The following is an 18493-nucleotide window of genomic DNA, read 5'->3' on the forward strand; positions in this document are numbered from 1 at the left end:
TTACAGAAGCTTCAACTGTCTAAGAGTTGTGCTAAGAGTTTTCTTTTTTACTGTTACAGGTAAGATTCATCTGTAGGAAAAGGTTACTGATTGCACAAGGTTTGATTTCCTGTTGGTAATTATAAGGCATTTGATTGGATTAGGTAGCTACTTGCTATTGATTGCTGTGTAAATTAGCTATTGTTTGCTAATAAGCAGAGGCCTACCCAGGTGTTAAACATTCCTAGTGGGAGGTGATTTTAGGAGTATATAAGGGCTGTTGTCATTAGCTTGGCTAATAGAGCTTGGTTGCTTCTTCTAAGTGTTGCTTCTAAGTGTCTGTGGTTGGAGATATTCTGGAGAGTTTTACAGAAGCTTCAACTGTCTAAGAGTTGTGCTAAGAGTTTTCTTTTTTACTGTTACAGGTAAGATTCATCTGTAGGAAAAGGTTACTGATTGCACAAGGTTTGATTTCCTGTTGGTAATTATAAGGCATTTGATTGGATTAGGTAGCTACTTGCTATTGATTGCTGTGTAAATTAGCTATTGTTTGCTAATAAGCAGAGGCCTACCCAGGTGTTAAACATTCCTAGTGGGAGGTGATTTTAGGAGTATATAAGGGCTGTTGTCATTAGCTTGGCTAATAGAGTTTGGTTGCTTCTTCTAAGTGTTGCTTCTAAGTGTCTGTGGTTGGAGATATTCTGGAGGTAATCTGAGGTATTCATGAGGATAAATAAAAAGTTAAGATTCGTTTGATTTAAATTATTCACCTCATTGGAATGGCAGACTTAGTTCAGTGTAATAGTTGCTTTGCATTTGTTTCACGTTCCACTTTTTGGAGGTTTGGTTGTTGTCTAATCTGTAGACAGTTCTCTATCTTGCGGCAGGAGATTGTATTTTTGAAGTCTGAGATTTGTAAATTATCTGGTAAACAAACTCAGGCTGGAACTGCTGCAAAGCCACTGCCACAGAGACATACTAGGAATGGCAGATGGATTACTGTAGGATCTGGTAGACTTAGAGTTGTGGATAAAAGGCATATTGCACAGTCTGTTGTTCTACATAATTCATTTTCTGCACTTTCAGAGTGTAATGGTGTCATGGAGACAGGCACTGAGGCTAGTGGTGTTGTGCAGAGAGGCACTGAGGCTAGTGGTGTTGTGCAGAGAGGCACTGAGGCTAGTGGTGTTGTGCAGAGAGGCACTGAGGCTAGTGGTGTTGTGCAGAGAGGCACTGAGGCTAGAGGTGTTGTGGAGAGAGGCACTGAGGCTAGAGGTGTTGTGGAGAGAGGCACTGAGGCTAGAGGTGTTGTGGAGAGAGGCACTGAGGCTAGAGGTGTTGTGGAGAGAGGCACTGAGGCTAGTGCTGTTGTGGAGAGAGGCATTGAGGCCAGTGGTGTTGTGCAGAGAGGCTTGAAGACTATGATGAGGCCTAATATAAAGCAGTTGTTGTTGGGGGATTCCATCATAAGAGGTGTGGAGATGGACAATGGTGGTCTTGTGAGGTGTCTTCCCGGAGCTACTGCTCACAGAGACAGGAGACGTATCTGTAATATTGTTAAGCAAGCAAAGCAGGAAGGGGAATTGGATGTACTTGTCCATTTAGGGACAAATGACTTGGCTTGCAATGAGGTTTCAGAGGTTAAGGAAGTTTTTAGTGTTTTTGCCAATGATATACGGCAGGTTGCTTCCACACTGTCATTCTCTGAAGTTCTGCCTGTGCATAACACTCAGAATGACAGGCGGATGCGTATTAGGGACTTTAACTTGTGGCTTGGTGAATGGTGTCGGGAGCAAGGATTTGGCTTTATTGCTCATGGTAGCTCTGTTTGGAACGGAAATAAACTGTACAAAAAAGATGGTTTGCATCTTTCTCAAAAGGGAACAAATGTTCTCAGTGAGCAGTTCAGAGGTTTTGCTAAGATGTATTTAAACTAGGAGGGGGGGGGCAAAAGGGTGATAAAACATCAATCCAATTGTCCCCCAAAACAAGGACAGAAGGTGCCTGTAGCAAGTGTGTTAAAAAATGATAAGCTTAGAGTCATGTCTACAAATGCTCGCAGTTTAGGGAATAAGATCCATGAACTTGTGGCAATAATGGCAACTGATAGTGTAGATTTAGTCGCTGTTACTGAGACATGGTATAATGAAAAAAATGACTGGGACATAGCAATACCAGGGTACTCTTTATATAAAAAAGACAGGGAAGGCAAGAAAGGGGGAGGGGTGGCCCTGTATGTGAAGGATAGCATAAAATCTAGCCTAATAAAGGTTAGTGATACGAACATAGAGTCCATTTGGGTTACGTTAGAATTTGGTAATCACACAGTAGTTCGTGTAGGTGTGATTTATAGGCCCCCAGGACAAATTGAAGAGTTAGATAATCTACTAGTTGAAGAAATAGCTAAAATGACAATGAAGGGGGAAGTTATCACCATGGGTGACTTTAATCTTCCTGATGTGAATTGGAAAACAAAAATAGCTACTTGTGCCAGAAGCACACAAATTCTAAACTCCCTACTGGGATTGTCTCTAAAACAAGTCGTTGAGGAGCCAACTCGTAAAGAGGCCATACTAGATTTAGTGTTAACAAATGGAGATTTGGTATCAGATATTACTGTAGGTGAAAGTTTAGGATCCAGTGATCATCAGTCAGTGTGGTTTAATATAAGAACAGTGACTGAGTCACACCACACAAAAACAAAAGTTTTAGACTTTAGAAAAACAGACTTTTCTAAAATTAGAATATGTGTAAAGGAGTCATTATCAGACTGGAGCAACTTAAATGGAGTCCAAAATAAATGGGATTATTTAAAAGCCGCACTACTGAAGGCAACAGAAAATTGCATTAGGCTTGTCAGTAAAAGCAAAAAATTCAAGAAACCACTGTGGTACTCCGCAGATGTGGCCAAAATAGTAAAAAACAAAAAGTTAGCATTTAGTAATTATAAAAAAACCCAGAGTGAGGAAGACAGAATGACCTATAAGATTAGGCAGAAAGAGGCTAAGCAAGTTATAAGAGCTTCCAAATCACACACAGAAGAGAAAATAGCACAGTCAGTAAAAAAGGGGGACAAAACTTTTTTTAGATACATAAATGAGAAAAGAAAAGTAAATCAAGGATTAGTTAGATTAAAAACAAAAGAAGGAAGGTATGTAGATGAGGATAAAGGTCTAGCTGACTGCCTCAATGAATATTTTTGTTCGGTATTTACAGCTGAAAATGAAGGAAAGGGACCTCTGTTAAAAAAAAGGATAAATGAGTCATTTATTACACGTGAGTTTACAGAGGAAGAGGTTCTATTTCAACTGTCAAAAGTAAAGACAAATAAGTCAATGGGACCTGATGGAATACACCCAAAGCTATTAAAATAGCTTAGTTGTGTACTAGCAAAACCATTAACAGATTTATTTAACCAATCATTGTTAACAGGAGTAGTCCCAGAAGATTGGAAGTTAGCGAATGTTGTGCCCATTCACAAGAAAGGTAATAGGGAGGAGTCGGGCAACTATAGGCCAGTAAGCCTTACTTCAGTAGTGGGGAAAGTGATGGAAACCATGTTAAAGGATAGGATTGTTGAACATCTAAAAACACATGGATTTCAAGATCAGAGACAACATGGGTTTACTTCAGGGAGATCATGCCAAACTAATCTTATTGATTTTTTTGATTGGGTAACTAAAATTATAGATCAGGGAGGTGCAGTAGACATTGCTTACCTAGATTTCAGTAATGCTTTTGACACTGTTGCACATAGAAGGCTTATCAATAAACTGCAATCTTTGAGTTTGGATTCCAATATTGTTGAATGGGTAAGGCAGTGGCTGAGTGACAGGCAACAGAGGGTTGTAGTCAATGGAGTATATTTGAAGCTTGGGCTTGTCACCAGTGGGGTACCTCAGGGATCTGTACTTGGACCCATTCTCTTTAATATTTTTATTAGTGATATTGCAGAAGGTCTTGATGGTAAGGTGTGTCTTTTTGCGGATGATACTAAGATATGTAACAGGGTTGATGTTCCAGGAGGGATAAGCCAAATGGCAAATGATTTAGGTAAACTAGAAAAATGGTCAGAGTTGTGGCAACTGACATTTAATGTGGATAAGTGCAAGATAATGCATCTTGGACGTAAAAACCCAAGGGCAGAGTACAGAATATTTGATAGAGTCCTAACCTCAACATCTGAGGAAAGGGATTTAGGGGTGATTATTTCTGAGGACTCCTTTAAGCACAGTGAATGGTATTTTATTGTACTGCTGCTGGCCCTTTAAGAACTGTCTGGGGACATATTGAGACTTTGGGTAACAATACCCTTTAAGACTATGGCCCCTGAAAACGTATGGACTTTTATTCAGTGATTATGGCCCTGTGTGAGCGGTGATACCCCAGATAGCTATACTACCATGGAGCCTATTCATCTGCGCGCTATTCGGTAGTTTTGTGCGCTCAGATCCCAGCTATCTGGGGATATGTGAAATGTCTGTGTGTTATGGATAAAAAGTAACTTTCTGTATTTTAAAGTGTTTTATGTCTTTCTGTAACCATGTGGTTAATGGAGTCTGCTTCTAGCCCTGGATAATTGGATTACTTTCCTCTTTGTCTCCAGGATAGAGTCCTATGTAAAACCTGTCTAAACCGGTTTGCCATGCGGCTAGTAAGGGACAAAAGATACTTTTAGTAACTTTTGAACCCCTGGTCGGATTCATGCCATTTTTTAATATGTTGTTCCCCTGAATTGTGGATATGATTGATTGTGGATATGTATTTTTATGTGAATGTGATGTATGGTTTTAGAGTTATGAAAGTTGTGTAAAAAGTATATTTTAAACTGTATGCATAATGGGATTATGTGTTACACTAAGGGGAGGGGATGTGTGGGTTGCACCCGTGATACTATTGGTCATTTTATGCCTCCCCCTGGGTGTGGCCTGTATGTGTGAGATGGAAATAACAGCCAGGCTGGATGAGCCAGTCCAGAGTTCCTGTTTAACCCTCAAAGTGAAGTGTCGTCTCATTATTGGGGGAGGATTTATTGCATGCTGTTCCAGTTTGACTGCTAGGAGTGCAAACCTATTCGTATGGTTCCTATTCAACTGTCTACAGCATTCAGAGGCTTGAGAGGATTCATATGCTTCTCTGATTCGGTGATTGTGGTGTCTGCCAGAGTGCTTGGAGTCCTCAGGAAGCGCTAGGAGCATCCATTAACGGAGGTACCCAGTCGGGGTGCCAGGCGATCCGTTACACACACTACACACACTATACACACTACACATTTATACACACACTACATACACACTGCATACACACTATACACACTGCATACACACTACAAACACTGCATACACTCTACACACACTGCATACACACTACACACACTGCATACACACTACACACATTATACACACACTGCATACACACTACACACACTGCACACACACTGCATACACTGCACACACACTGCATACACACTACACACACTATACACACACTGCATACACTCTGCACACACTGCATACACTCTACACACACTCTACAGACACTATACACACTCTACAGACACTGCAAACGCTGCACACACACTGCAAACACTGCACACACACTGCAAACACTGCACACACACACTGCATACACTGCACACACACTGCATACACTGCACACACACTGCATACACTACACACACTATACACACACTGCATACACTCTACACACACTGTATACACTCTACACACTATACACACTCTACACAAACTGCAAACACTGCACACACTCTACACACACTGCATACACTATACACACTCTACACACACTGCATACACACTGCATGCACTATACACACACTGCACTAACTATACACACACTGCATACACACTGCACACACTATACACACACTGCATACACACTATACACATACTGCATACACACTGCACACACTATACACACACTGCATACACTATACACACTGCATACACACACTGTACACACTATACACACACACTATACACACACCACACACACTGCACACACTATACACACACTACACACACTGCATACACACTGCACACACTATACACACTGCACACACTATACACACACTGCACACACTACATGCACTACACACACTGCATACACAATATACACACACTATACACACACTGTACACACTATGCACACACTGCATATACTATGCACACACTATACACACACTACACACACTGCATACACACTGCACACAATATACACACACTACACACACAGCATACACACTGCACACACTATACACGCACTGCACACACTACATGCACTACACACACTGCATACACACTAAACACACACACTATACACACACTGCATACACTATGCACACACTATACACACACACACTGCACACACTATACACACACTGCATACACTTCATACACTATACACACACTGCATACACATACATTTAAAAAAAATTGCAGTTGTTTTTTACATTTGGGGAGGGGGGTGCCAAATAAACGATCCACCCCGGGTGCCAAATGCTCCAGGTACGCCCCTGTATAGAGGGGAGCCATGTTACTCTGTATATAGAGAGGAGCCATGTTTACACTGTATATAGAGGGAGCCATGTTACTCTGTATATAGAGAGGAGCCATGTTTACACTGTATATAGAGGGGAGCCATGTTACTCTGTATGTAGAGGGAGCCATGTTATTCTGTATATAGAGGGAGCCATGTTTACACAGTATATAGAGGGAGCCATGTTATTCTGTATATAGAGGGAGCCATGTTTACACGGTATATAGAGGGAAGCCATGTTACTCTGTATATAGACAGAGCCATGTTACTCTGTATATAGAGGGGAGCCATGTTACTCTGTATATAGAGAGGAGCCATGTTTACACTGTATATTGAGGGAGACATGTTACTCTGTATATAGAGAGGAGCCATGTTTACACTGTATATAGAGGGGAGCCATGTTACTCTGTATATAGAGGGAGCCATGTTATTCTGTATATAGATGGAGCCATGTTACACTGTATATAGAGGGGAGCTATGTTACTCTGTATATAGAGGGAGCCATGCTATTCTGTATATAGATGGAGCCATGTTTACACGGTATATAGAGGGAAGCCATGTTACTCTGTATATAGAGGGAGCCATGTTACTCTGTATTGTGGTGGAATCTCGGTAAAAATAAATTTAGTAGGCCGAGATTACCACGTGGCATGTGTACGTGCATATGCTGACGTATCGGTCGGTTGGTTGCACGTGGCAAGATACGATCAGTAGTGTACGGAGCATGTGCGAGAATACAGGATGTAGTATTCCCCTCCTCCATTGTGCTGGACAAGCCATGCGGTCAAACAGGAAGTTAACTCTTATTTGTTTTGATTGGTTAAGAGAATGTGCGGGTGGAGCTTAATATGGGAGGAGTTATGTGCCTATATAAGGAGCCTGCACTATTGTCCGGGGCTCAGAACTTGTTGTATTTTGGTGACATTAGTCCCTCTGAGTCCCGATCCGTGAATCGAATAAAGAATCTCTTCCTTCCTGAAGAAACCTGTGTCCATCTCTCTGTGCTTGGCTTCCGTCAGTTTCTCCGGTATCATTTGGTGCATTGGCCGGGAAGCTCATCGTTCAACGGTAGCTGAGAAGCAGAGGCGTGAGACGGTCTATCTTTGCCCACGTTCTCTACGGCTGCACCCCTGAACTTCTGCGTGGACCTCCCTTCGTCTCACCGCCACTGGTCTGTTGTCCAGGAGATCATCGGCCTCTACGTAAGAAGTGCTGGGGTGTCCCCGTCGATGAGTGTGAACTCAGGTTCAGGAACGAGGAGGTAAGACGACCGCTGTTTTAGACGGCGGACCCACTAGGGGTATACCGATTGTGCGGTAGGCCCATAAGGGGTTAATCTGTGTATGGAATCTGCCCCCTCTGTCGGAGGGAAGGAGCGAAGGCGCATCGCTCAATCGAACGCTCTTTAGTAAGACCGTTTGATTTGGTTTGGAGTCAGGCGGGGTACTGTGTAAATAGCCCTAGCCGGACACCGGTGTCTTGTCTAGACTAGCGTTCTAGGGTGTACAATTTGTTCGCTAGGTCGGAGGGACCGGGAGACTAAGCGGCGTCTGTGTAAATTCGGTCCGCTAGCTCTCAACCTATCTTGGCTAAGTGGGAAGGCGTGTAAATTTGGAACCCACTAGACTATTGATAGAGTAGAAAGACTAAAAGGGTTCTGTTGTAAATTCCGCCCTCTAGTTCGCTATATGTGGTGCTTGGGCAGTGTGGCTAACCAAAACGGATGTAGATAGTTTTAGGTAGTCCATCAAGGTACTGGCCAATAGATTAGTTGGGATTGTATATGTAATAAAGATTGTTTAGTAACGTGTATATCTTGTTAGATAGCGTGAGCTCTTCCGTCTAGCGAGAGTGTTAATAGTGTGTTGCTGTATTATAGTGCACGGTACCATAACCCTGTATATTTACTGACACTGTATATAAGTACTAATAACTGTCGTCTATTGCATGTTTAACACCATAACCACTAATAATTGTATTGTGACCTTAAATTGTACTTTGACCTATGCTAACCGTTAGTGTTGTCGCGAACCCGAAATTTTCGGTTCGCGAACGGCGAACGTGAACTTCCGCAAATGTTCGCGAACCGGCGAACTGCGCGAACCGCGCGAACCGCCATTGACTTTAATGGTCAGGCGAATTTTAAAACCAACAGGGACTCTTTCTGGCCACAAAAGTGATGGAAAAGTTGTTTCAAGGGGACTAACACCTGGACTGTGGCATGCCGGAGGGGGATCCATGGCAAAAAACCCATGGAAAATTGCACAGTTGAATCAGAGTCTGCTTTTAATCCATAAAGGGCAGAAATCACCTAACATTGACACCTGTCCTCAAAGCCCTGCCCTGATACACACTGACACAGAGCAGAAGAGACTGTTCACCGTCCACAGAGACCATGATACACACTGACACAGAGCAGAATAGGGACTGTTCCCCCTACATAGGGTCACTTGGCAGATATGGATTGACACCTGTCCTCAAAACCCCTGATACACACTGACACAGAGCAGAATAGGGACTGTTCCTCCTACATAGGGTCACTTGGCAGATATGGATTGACACCTGTCCTCAAAACCCCTGATACACACTGACACAGAGCAGAATAGGGACTGTTCCCCCTACATAGGGTCACTTGGCAGATATGGATTGACACCTGTCCTGAAAACCCCTGATACACACTGACACAGAGCAGAATAGAGACTGTTCCCTGTCCACAGAGACCATGATACACACTGACACAGAGCAGAATAGAGACTGTTCACCGTCCACAGAGACCATGATACACACTGACACAGAGCAGAATATGGACTGTTCCCCCTACATAGGGTCACTTGGCAGATATGGATTGACACCTGTCCTCAAAACCCCTGATACACACTGACACAGAGCAGAATAGAGACTGTTCCCTGTCCACAGAGACCATGATACACACTGACACAGAGCAGAATAGAGACTGTTCACCGTCCACAGAGACCATGATACACACTGACACAGAGCAGAATAGGGACTGTTCCCCCTACATAGGGTCACTTGGCAGATATGGATTGACACCTGTCCTCAAAACCCCTGATACACACTGACACAGAGCAGAATAGAGACTGTTCCCTGTCCACAGAGACCATGATACACACTGACACAGAGCAGAATAGAGACTGTTCACCGTCCACAGAGACCATGATACACGCTGACACAGAGCAGAATAGGGACTGTTCCCCCTACATAGGGTCACTTGGCAGATATGGATTGAAACCTGTCCTCAAAACCCCTGATACACACTGACACAGAGCAGAATAGGGACTGTTTCCTGTCCACAGAGTCCATGATACACACTGACACAGAGCAGAATAGAGACTGTTCCCCGTCCACAGAGACCATGATACACACTGACACAGAGCAGAATAGGGACTGTTACCCCTACATAGGGTCACTTGGCAGGTATGGATTGACACCTGTCCTCAAAGCCCATGATACACACTGGGGGGAGCTACTGTCCTCCCCAACCCCTGCGCGGTGGGTGGGGGCCATAAATCACAATGGGGGGACCTACTGTCCTCCCCCCCTCGGCCCCCACCCCTGCGCGGTGGGTGGGGGCCATAAATCACAATGGGGGGGCCTACTTTCCTCCCCCCCGGCCCCCATCCCTGCGCGGTGGGTGGGGGGCATAAATCACAATGGGACGGTCCTACTGATAGGAGTGGAGTATTGTTCATATCAGTTTAATACCTTCCGCGTCTCCTCTCAGTGGACGTGTAAATGGCAGAGATTTTTAATTGTTGAATCACCTCCCCTTTTTAGGCCAAGGTGGGAAGATGCTTAGACCACTGGTATATTGGTGCCATCTTGGAGGATTTTTTTTTGGTTTGGTTTTTGAAGCCACAGTGCTGCACCAGTGGGCCTAAAAATTAGGCATGTACACATGCCTGAAAAATTTGGTATTGTTGCAGCCGCTGCTGTAGCAGCGGCCAGAAAAATTGATGTTTGTTTCACAGGCAGAAAGTGCCCTAAAACATGGCGGCTTGAACCCTAGTTGGTGGCGGATAAGTCACGCAAGTCAAACGTCATTCAGAGCTAAAATACAGCAGCGTGTGGACCATTTTTAGCCCAAGGCAGCTCATCTCATCAGGCCTTTTTTAAGCGAATGTATCGCCCAGTGTCAGTCCCTTCGGGATCCATCCCTCATTCATCTTAATAAAGGTGAGGTAATCTAGACTTTTTTGACCTAGGCGACTTCTCTTCTCAGTGACAATACCTCCTGCTGCACTGAAGTTCTGACAGGACACTTGAAGCGGGGCAGGCCAGAAGTTCTATCGCAAATTGGGATAGCTCAGGCCACAGGTCAAGCCTGCACACCCAGTAGTCAAGGGGTTCATCGCTCCTCAGAGTGTCGATATCTGCAGTTAAGGCGAGGTAGTCTGCTACCTGTCGGTCGAGTCGCTCTCTGAGGGTGGATCCCGAAGGGCTGTGGCGATGCATAGGACTTAAAAAGGTCCGCATGTCCTCCATCAACAACACGTCTTTAAAGCGTCCTGTCCTTGCCGGCGTGGTCGTGGGAGGAGGAGGAGGATGACTTCCACCTCTCCCCCTGTTAGATTCCCGTTGTGCTGTGACATCACCCTTATACGCTGTGTAAAGCATACTTTTTAATTTATTTTGCAAATGCTGCATCCTTTCCGACTTGTTGTAATTCGGTAACATTTCCGCCACTTTCTGCTTATACCGGGGGTCTAGTAGCGTGGACACCCAGTACAGGTCATTCTCCTTCAGCCTTTTTATACGAGGGTCCCTCAACAGGCAGGACAGCATGAAAGACCCCATTTGCACAAGGTTGGATGCCGAGCTACTCATTTCCCATTCCTCCTCCTCACTGATGTCATTGAAGGTATGTTCTTCCCCCCAGCCACGTACAACACCACGGGTACCAGATAGGTGACAACGAGCACCCTGGGATGCCTGTTGTGTTTGGTCTTGCTCCTCCTCCTCAAAGCTACAATCCTCCTCTGACTCCTCTTCCTCACAATCCTCTTCCAGCGTTGCCGCAGGTCCAGCAAGCGATGCTGATAAGGCTTTTTCTGGTGGTGATGGTGACCACAACTCTTCCTCTTCCTCTTCACGCTCACCTACAGCCTGATCCAGCACTCTTCGCAGGGCACGCTCCAGGAAGAAAACAAATGGTATGATGTCGCTGATGGTGCCTTCGTTGCGACTGACTAGGTTTGTCACCTCCTCAAAAGGACGCATGAGCCTACAGGCATTGCGCATGAGCGTCCAGTAACGTGGCAAAAAAATTCCCAGCTCCCCAGAGGCTGTCCTAGCACCCCGGTCATACAAATATTCATTAACAGCTTTTTCATGTTGGAGCAGGCGGTCGAACATTAGGAGTGTTGAATTCCAACGTGTAGGGCTGTCGCAAATCAAGCGCCTCACTGGCATGTTGTTTCGCCGCTGGATATCGGCAAAGTGTGCCATGGCCGTGTAGGAACGCCTGAAATGGCCACACACCTTCCTGGCCTGCTTCAGGACGTCCTGTAAGCCTGTGTACTTATGCACAAAGCGTTGTACGATCAGATTACACACATGTGCCATGCACGGCACATGTGTCAACTTGCCCAACTTCAATGCCGCTATCAAATTTTTTCCGTTGTCACACACCACTTTGCCGATATCCAGTTGCTGCGGAGTCAGCCACTTTTCCACCTGTGTGTTCAGGGCGGACAGGAGTGCTTGTCCGGTGTGACTCTCTGCTTTCAAGCAAGTCAAACCCAAGACGGCGTGACACTTCCGTATCCGGGATGTGGAACAGTACCTGGGGAGCTGGGGGGGTGCCATTGATGTGGAGCAAGAAGCAGCGGCACAAGAGGACTCAGCCGAGGAGGTTATGGAAGAGGATGGAGTAGGAGGAGTAGAGGAGGTGGCAGCAGGACTGCCTGCAATTCGTGGCGGTGTCACCAACTCCTCTGCAATGCCACGCATTCCTTGCTTGTCAGCCGTCAGCAGGTTTACCCAATGCGCAGTGTAGGTGATATACCTGCCCTGACCATGCTTTGCAGACCAGGTATCAGTGGTCAGATGGACCCTTGCCCCAACACTGTGTGCCAGACATGCCATGACTTCCTTTTGCACAATCGAGTACAAGTTGGGGATTGCCTTTTGTGAAAAGAAATTCCGTCCGGGTACCTTCCACTGCGGTGTCCCAATAGCTACAAATGTTTTGAACGCCTCAGACTCAACCAGATTGTATGGTAAAAGCTGGCGGGCTAATAGTTCGGACAAGCCAGCTGTCAGACGCTGGGCAAGGGGGTGACTTGGTGACATTGGCTTCTTACGCTCAAACATGTCCTTGACAGACACATGACTGTGGGCAGATGAGCGGGAACTGCTCAAGGCGGGAGACGGAGTGGCGGATGGTTGAGAGGGGGCAAGAAGGACAGCAGTGGTTGACGTGGCTGAAGATGCTGGACCAGGAGGAGGATGGCGGCTTAGAGTAGGCGTGCTGCTTGTACTCATGTGTTGATCCCATAGGCGTTTGTGATGTGAGATCATGTGCCTACGCAAAGCAGTTGTACCTAGGTGGGTGTTGGGCCTCCCACGACTCAGTTTCCTTTGGCACAGGTTGCAAATGGCATCGCTGTTGTCAGAGGCAGACACACAAAAAAATGCCACACTGCTGAGCTCTGCAATGACGGCATTCTGGTGGTGGACACAGCATGCGTTGATTGGCGTGCTGTCGGGCTGACCCCGGGTGCCGATGCATGCAGTCTGACTGTGCCACTAGCTCCTTGCGACGACCCCCCCTGCTTCCAACTCGTCTCCTCCTCCTCTCTGTCTCCCCATCTGAACTTTCGCCCTGTTCTTCTTCTTGCCAAACGGGCACCCACGTGACATCCATGGACGCATCGTCATCATCAACCGCTTCGCTTGTATCTGACAACTCAGAAAAGGAAGCAGCAGCGGGTACGACATCATCATCATCACACCGTACCTCCATGTGTTTAATGCTGCCTGCCTGAGACATATCCCTGTTATCTACATCCTCTAGCAATAATGGTTGCGCATCACTCATTTCTTCAAACGGGTGTGTGAATAACTCCTCTGACATACCAAGTAAAGCGGCTGTGGTGCTAGTTTTGGTGGTGGCGGCAGGCGGGTGAGTGGTATCTTGAGAGGTGCCTGAAGCTAAGCTGGCACCACGACCACGACGGCCTCTGCGGGGTGGCCTGCCTCTGCCTGTCATTTTTTTGGGGATTAGTGGTACTATTCAATCTATAACAGTGAAAAATAAATTTTGGTTTTAAAAGCACGCTATAGAGACACCAGATATGATTGGCAATGTGCACTGGAACAGTTCTGCAGAGCACACACTGTATGCCTGAGACACCCGCTTGAAGACAGTAACTGCTATTCAATCTATAACAGTGAAAAACAAATTTTGGTTTTAAAAGCATGCTATAGAGACACCAGATATGATTGGCAATGTGCACTGGAACAGTTCTGCAGAGCACACACTGTAGGCCTGACACACCCGCTTGAAGACAAGTAACTGCTATTCAATCTATAACAGTGAAAAACAAATTTTGGTTTTAAAAGCACGCTATAGAGACACCAGATATGATTGGCAATGTGCACTGGAACAGTTCTGCAGAGCACACGCTGAAGGAAGGACTGACAGAGCCGCTTGAAGACAAGTAACTGCTATTCAATCTATAACAGTGAAAAATAAATTTTGGTTTTAAAAGCACGCTATAGGGACACCAGATATGATTGGCAATGTGCACTGGAACAGTTCTGGAGAGCACACGCTGAAGGAAGGACTGACAGAGCTGCTTGAAGGACACTGACTGGCTGCTATTAGCTTACACTAGAAACCTTTTTTCTTTGTAAAAGCACGCTATAGAGACACCAGATATGATTGGCAATGTGCACTTGAACAGTTCTGCAGAGCACACACTGTAGGCCTGACACACCCGCTTGAAGACAAGTAACTGCTATTCAATCTATAACAGTGAAAAACAAATTTTGGTTTTAAAAGCACGCTATAGAGACACCAGATATGATTGGCAATGTGCACTGGAACAGTTCTGCAGAGCACACACTGTAGGCCTGACACACCCGCTTGAAGACAAGTAACTGCTATTCAATCTATAACAGTGAAAAACAAATTTTGGTTTTAAAAGCACGCTATAGAGACACCAGATATGATTGGCAATGTGCACTGGAACAGTTCTGGAGAGCACACGCTGAAGGAAGGACTGACAGAGCCGCTTGAAGGACACTGACTGGCTGCTATTAGCTTACACTAGAAACCTTTTTTCTTTGTAAAAGCACGCTAAAGAGACACCAAATATGATTGGCAACTGTCAAAGCACGCTGGAACAGGTCTACAGAGCACACGCTGAAGTAGGCCTGACACCCAGACGCTTGCAGACAACTAACTGCTCTTCTATTACAGTGAAAAAAAAATATTTCTTTTAAATCTAAAGCTTAAGCTATTCTAAAAACAGATATGAGTGGTGGCACTGGGCAAGAGGGCACAGTATCCACTGTGAACTTCACACAGAAGCTGGCAGGCAGGCAACTGCTCTTCTATTACAGTGGAAACAAAATTTTGGTTGTAAAAGCACGCTATAGAGACACCAGATATGAGTGGCAACTGTCAAAGCACGCTGGCACAGGTCTGCAGAGCACACGCTGAAGTAGTCCTGACACCCAGACGCTTGCAGACAACTAACTGATCTTCTATTACAGTGAAAAAAAATGATTTCTTTAAAATCTAAAGCTTAAGCTATTGTTAAAACAGATATGAGTGGTGGCACTGGGCAAGTAGGCACAGTATCCAATGTGAACCTCACACAGAAGCTGGCAGGCAGGCAACTACTCTTCTATTACAGTGGAAACCTTTTTTCTTTGTAAAAGCACGCTAAAGAGACACCAGATATGATTGGCAACTGTCAAAGCACGCTGGCACAGGTCTGCAGAGCACACGCTGAAGTAGGCCTGACACCCAGACGCTTGCAGACAACTAACTGATCTTCTATTACAGTGAAAAAAAATGATTTCTTTAAAATCTAAAGCTTAAGCTATTGTTAAAACAGATATGAGTGGTGGCACTGACTGTGCAAATGGGCAAGGCATCCAACCTGACACAGAAGCTGGCAGGCAGGCAACTGCTCTTCTATTACAGTGAAAAAAAATGATTTCTTTAAAATCTAAAGCTTAAGCTATTGTTAAAACAGATATGAGTGGTGGCACTGGGCAAGTAGGCACAGTATCCAATGTGAACCTCACACAGAAGCTGGCAGGCAGGCAACTGCTCTTCTATTACAATGAAAACAAATTATTTATTTAAAATCTAAAGCTTAACCAATTGTTAAAACAGATATGAGTGGTGGCACTGACTGTGCAAATGGGCAAGGCATCCAACCTGACACAGAAGCTGGCAGGCAGGCAACTGCTCTTCTATTACAGTGAAAAAAAATGATTTCTTTAAAATCTAAAGCTTAAGCTATTGTTAAAACAGATATGAGTGGTGGCACTGGGCAAGTAGGCACAGTATCCAATGTGAACCTCACACAGAAGCTGGCAGGCAGGCAACTGCTCTTCTATTACAATGAAAACAAATTATTTATTTAAAATCTAAAGCTTAACCAATTGTTAAAACAGATATGAGTGGTGGCACTGACTGTGCAAATGGGCAAGGCATCCAACCTGACACAGAAGCTGGCAGGCAGGCAACTGCTCTTCTATTACAGTGAAAACAAATTATTTCTTTTAAATCTAAAGCTTAACCAATTGTTAAAACAGATATGAGTGGTGGCACTGGGCAAGTAGGCACAGTATCCAATGTGAACCTCACACAGAAGCTGGCAGGCAGGCAACTGCTCTTCTATTACAGTGGAAACAAAATTTTGGTTGTAAAAGCACGCTATAGAGACACCAGATATGAGTGGCAACTGTCAAAGTACGCTGGCAGGGTTGTGCAGGGCACACACTGAAGGAAGGCCTGACAGAGCCGCTTGAAGGACACTGACTGGCTGCTATTAGCTTACACTGGAAACCTTTTTTCTTTGTAAAAGCACGCTAAAGAGACACCAGATATGATTGGCAACTGTCAAAGCACGCTGGCACAGGTCTGCAGAGCACACGCTGAAGTAGGCCTGACACCCAGACGCTTGCAGACAACTAACTGATCTTCTATTACAGTGAAAAAAATGATTTCTTTAAAATCTAAAGCTTAACTTATTGTTAAAACAGATATGAGTGGTGGCACTGACTGTGCAAATGGGCAAGGCATCCAACCTGACACAGAAGCTGGCAGGCAGGCAACTGCTCTTCTATTACAGTGAAAACAAATTATTTATTTTAAATCTAAAGCTTAACCAATTGTTAAAACAGATATGAGTGGTGGCACTGGGCAAGTGGGCACAGTATCCAATGTGAACCTCACACAGAAGCTGGCAGGCAGGCAACTGCTCTTCTATTACAGTGAAAAAAAAATATTTATTTTAAATGTAAAGCTTAACCTATTGTTAAAACAGATATGAGTGGTGGCACTGGGCAAGTAGGCACAGTATCCAGTGTGAACCTCACACAGAAGCTGGCAGGCAGGCACCTGCAATTACATTACACAGGACAAAAAAAAAAAAAAGCAGCCTGATGTTATAGCCCTAGAAAGGGCTTTTTGGGGTGCTGTCCTTACAGCAGAGATCAGATGAGTCCTTCAGGATTGTAGTGGACACTGAATACCCTAGCCTAGCTATCAATTTCCCTATCTAATCAGCAGCAGCTAAACTTTCCCTCCTCTCACTAAGCATGCAGCTTCAGAATGAATCGAAAATGGATGCTGGGAGGGAGGTTGGAGGGTGTGGAAGGGAGGGAGTGCTGCTGATTGGCTGGAATGTGTCTGCTGACCGAGAGGCACAGGGTCAAAGTTTGCCCAATGATGACGAATAGGGGGCGGATCGAACTGCGCATGTGTCCGCCCGCCGCTAAGTTCGCCGGGAACTGTTCGCCGGCGGACAGTTCGGTACATCACTACTAACCGTACTGTAACCGCTGTTTGTAAAAGACGATGTTACTGGGGTGTGTTATAGACGGGTAATTCATATATAGAGAATTATAGCGTGGGTGACGGTATAGTTTCGCCAAAGGGCATAATTTCGATTACTTAGTGACTCGTGTAACAGCTGTGTGTGTACGGGAATTCCCTGAGTGTTTTTATTGTGTTATTGTGTACGTTTCACTTGGTAACTGTACCACGTGGTGCTGTTGCCGGAAGAAACGGGTGTGACTGTTGAATAGAGCGTGTGTATAGCATTCGTTGTCAACGACGCTCCATTGATAAGTATGGGTGCGTCGGAGTCGACGATTTTGGATCCCTTAGGATGTATGGTAAAGAATTTTAAAAAGGGATTTACAGTATGTGATTTTGGGATTAAAATGTCTCCTGCACGTTTGGACACTTTGCGCACTAGGGAATGGCCTACTTTGGTTGCGGCATGGCCGCCACGTGGCAGTTTAGATCTAAATCTGGTACAGCGTGTACACATGGCTGTATCAGGTAGGCCTGAACTTTACGGACAGTTTCCATACATTGATTGTTGGAGGCAGGCCGTAAACGACTCGCCAAGATGGATCCGGATATGCCACGAGGAGCAATGTCGCCTCATGGTGGCCAGGACTTGTTTGTCCACTAGGACCACGGTTAAGCCTATTTTGGACATGCCCCCTGAGTCCGAGATCCCTATGCCGCCCCCTTACTTCTCTGCAAGGGGAAGTGATACAAGTACAGGAAGTTCCACACCCCCTCCCCCGTTGTCCCCATCTACTTCCTCCTCCAGCTCAGAATCCACCCCACGTCATACTAAACCTCCCCTTCAGGAACCAACCCCCGTTAAACCCACCCATCCTGATTTGGCGCCACTTCAAGCTTCCGGTCAGGCTTCCTCTAGCCCGGCTCGGA

Source organism: Pelobates fuscus, chromosome 6, assembly GCF_036172605.1.
Source record: "Pelobates fuscus isolate aPelFus1 chromosome 6, aPelFus1.pri, whole genome shotgun sequence".
Taxonomy (NCBI): Eukaryota; Metazoa; Chordata; class Amphibia; order Anura; family Pelobatidae; genus Pelobates; species Pelobates fuscus.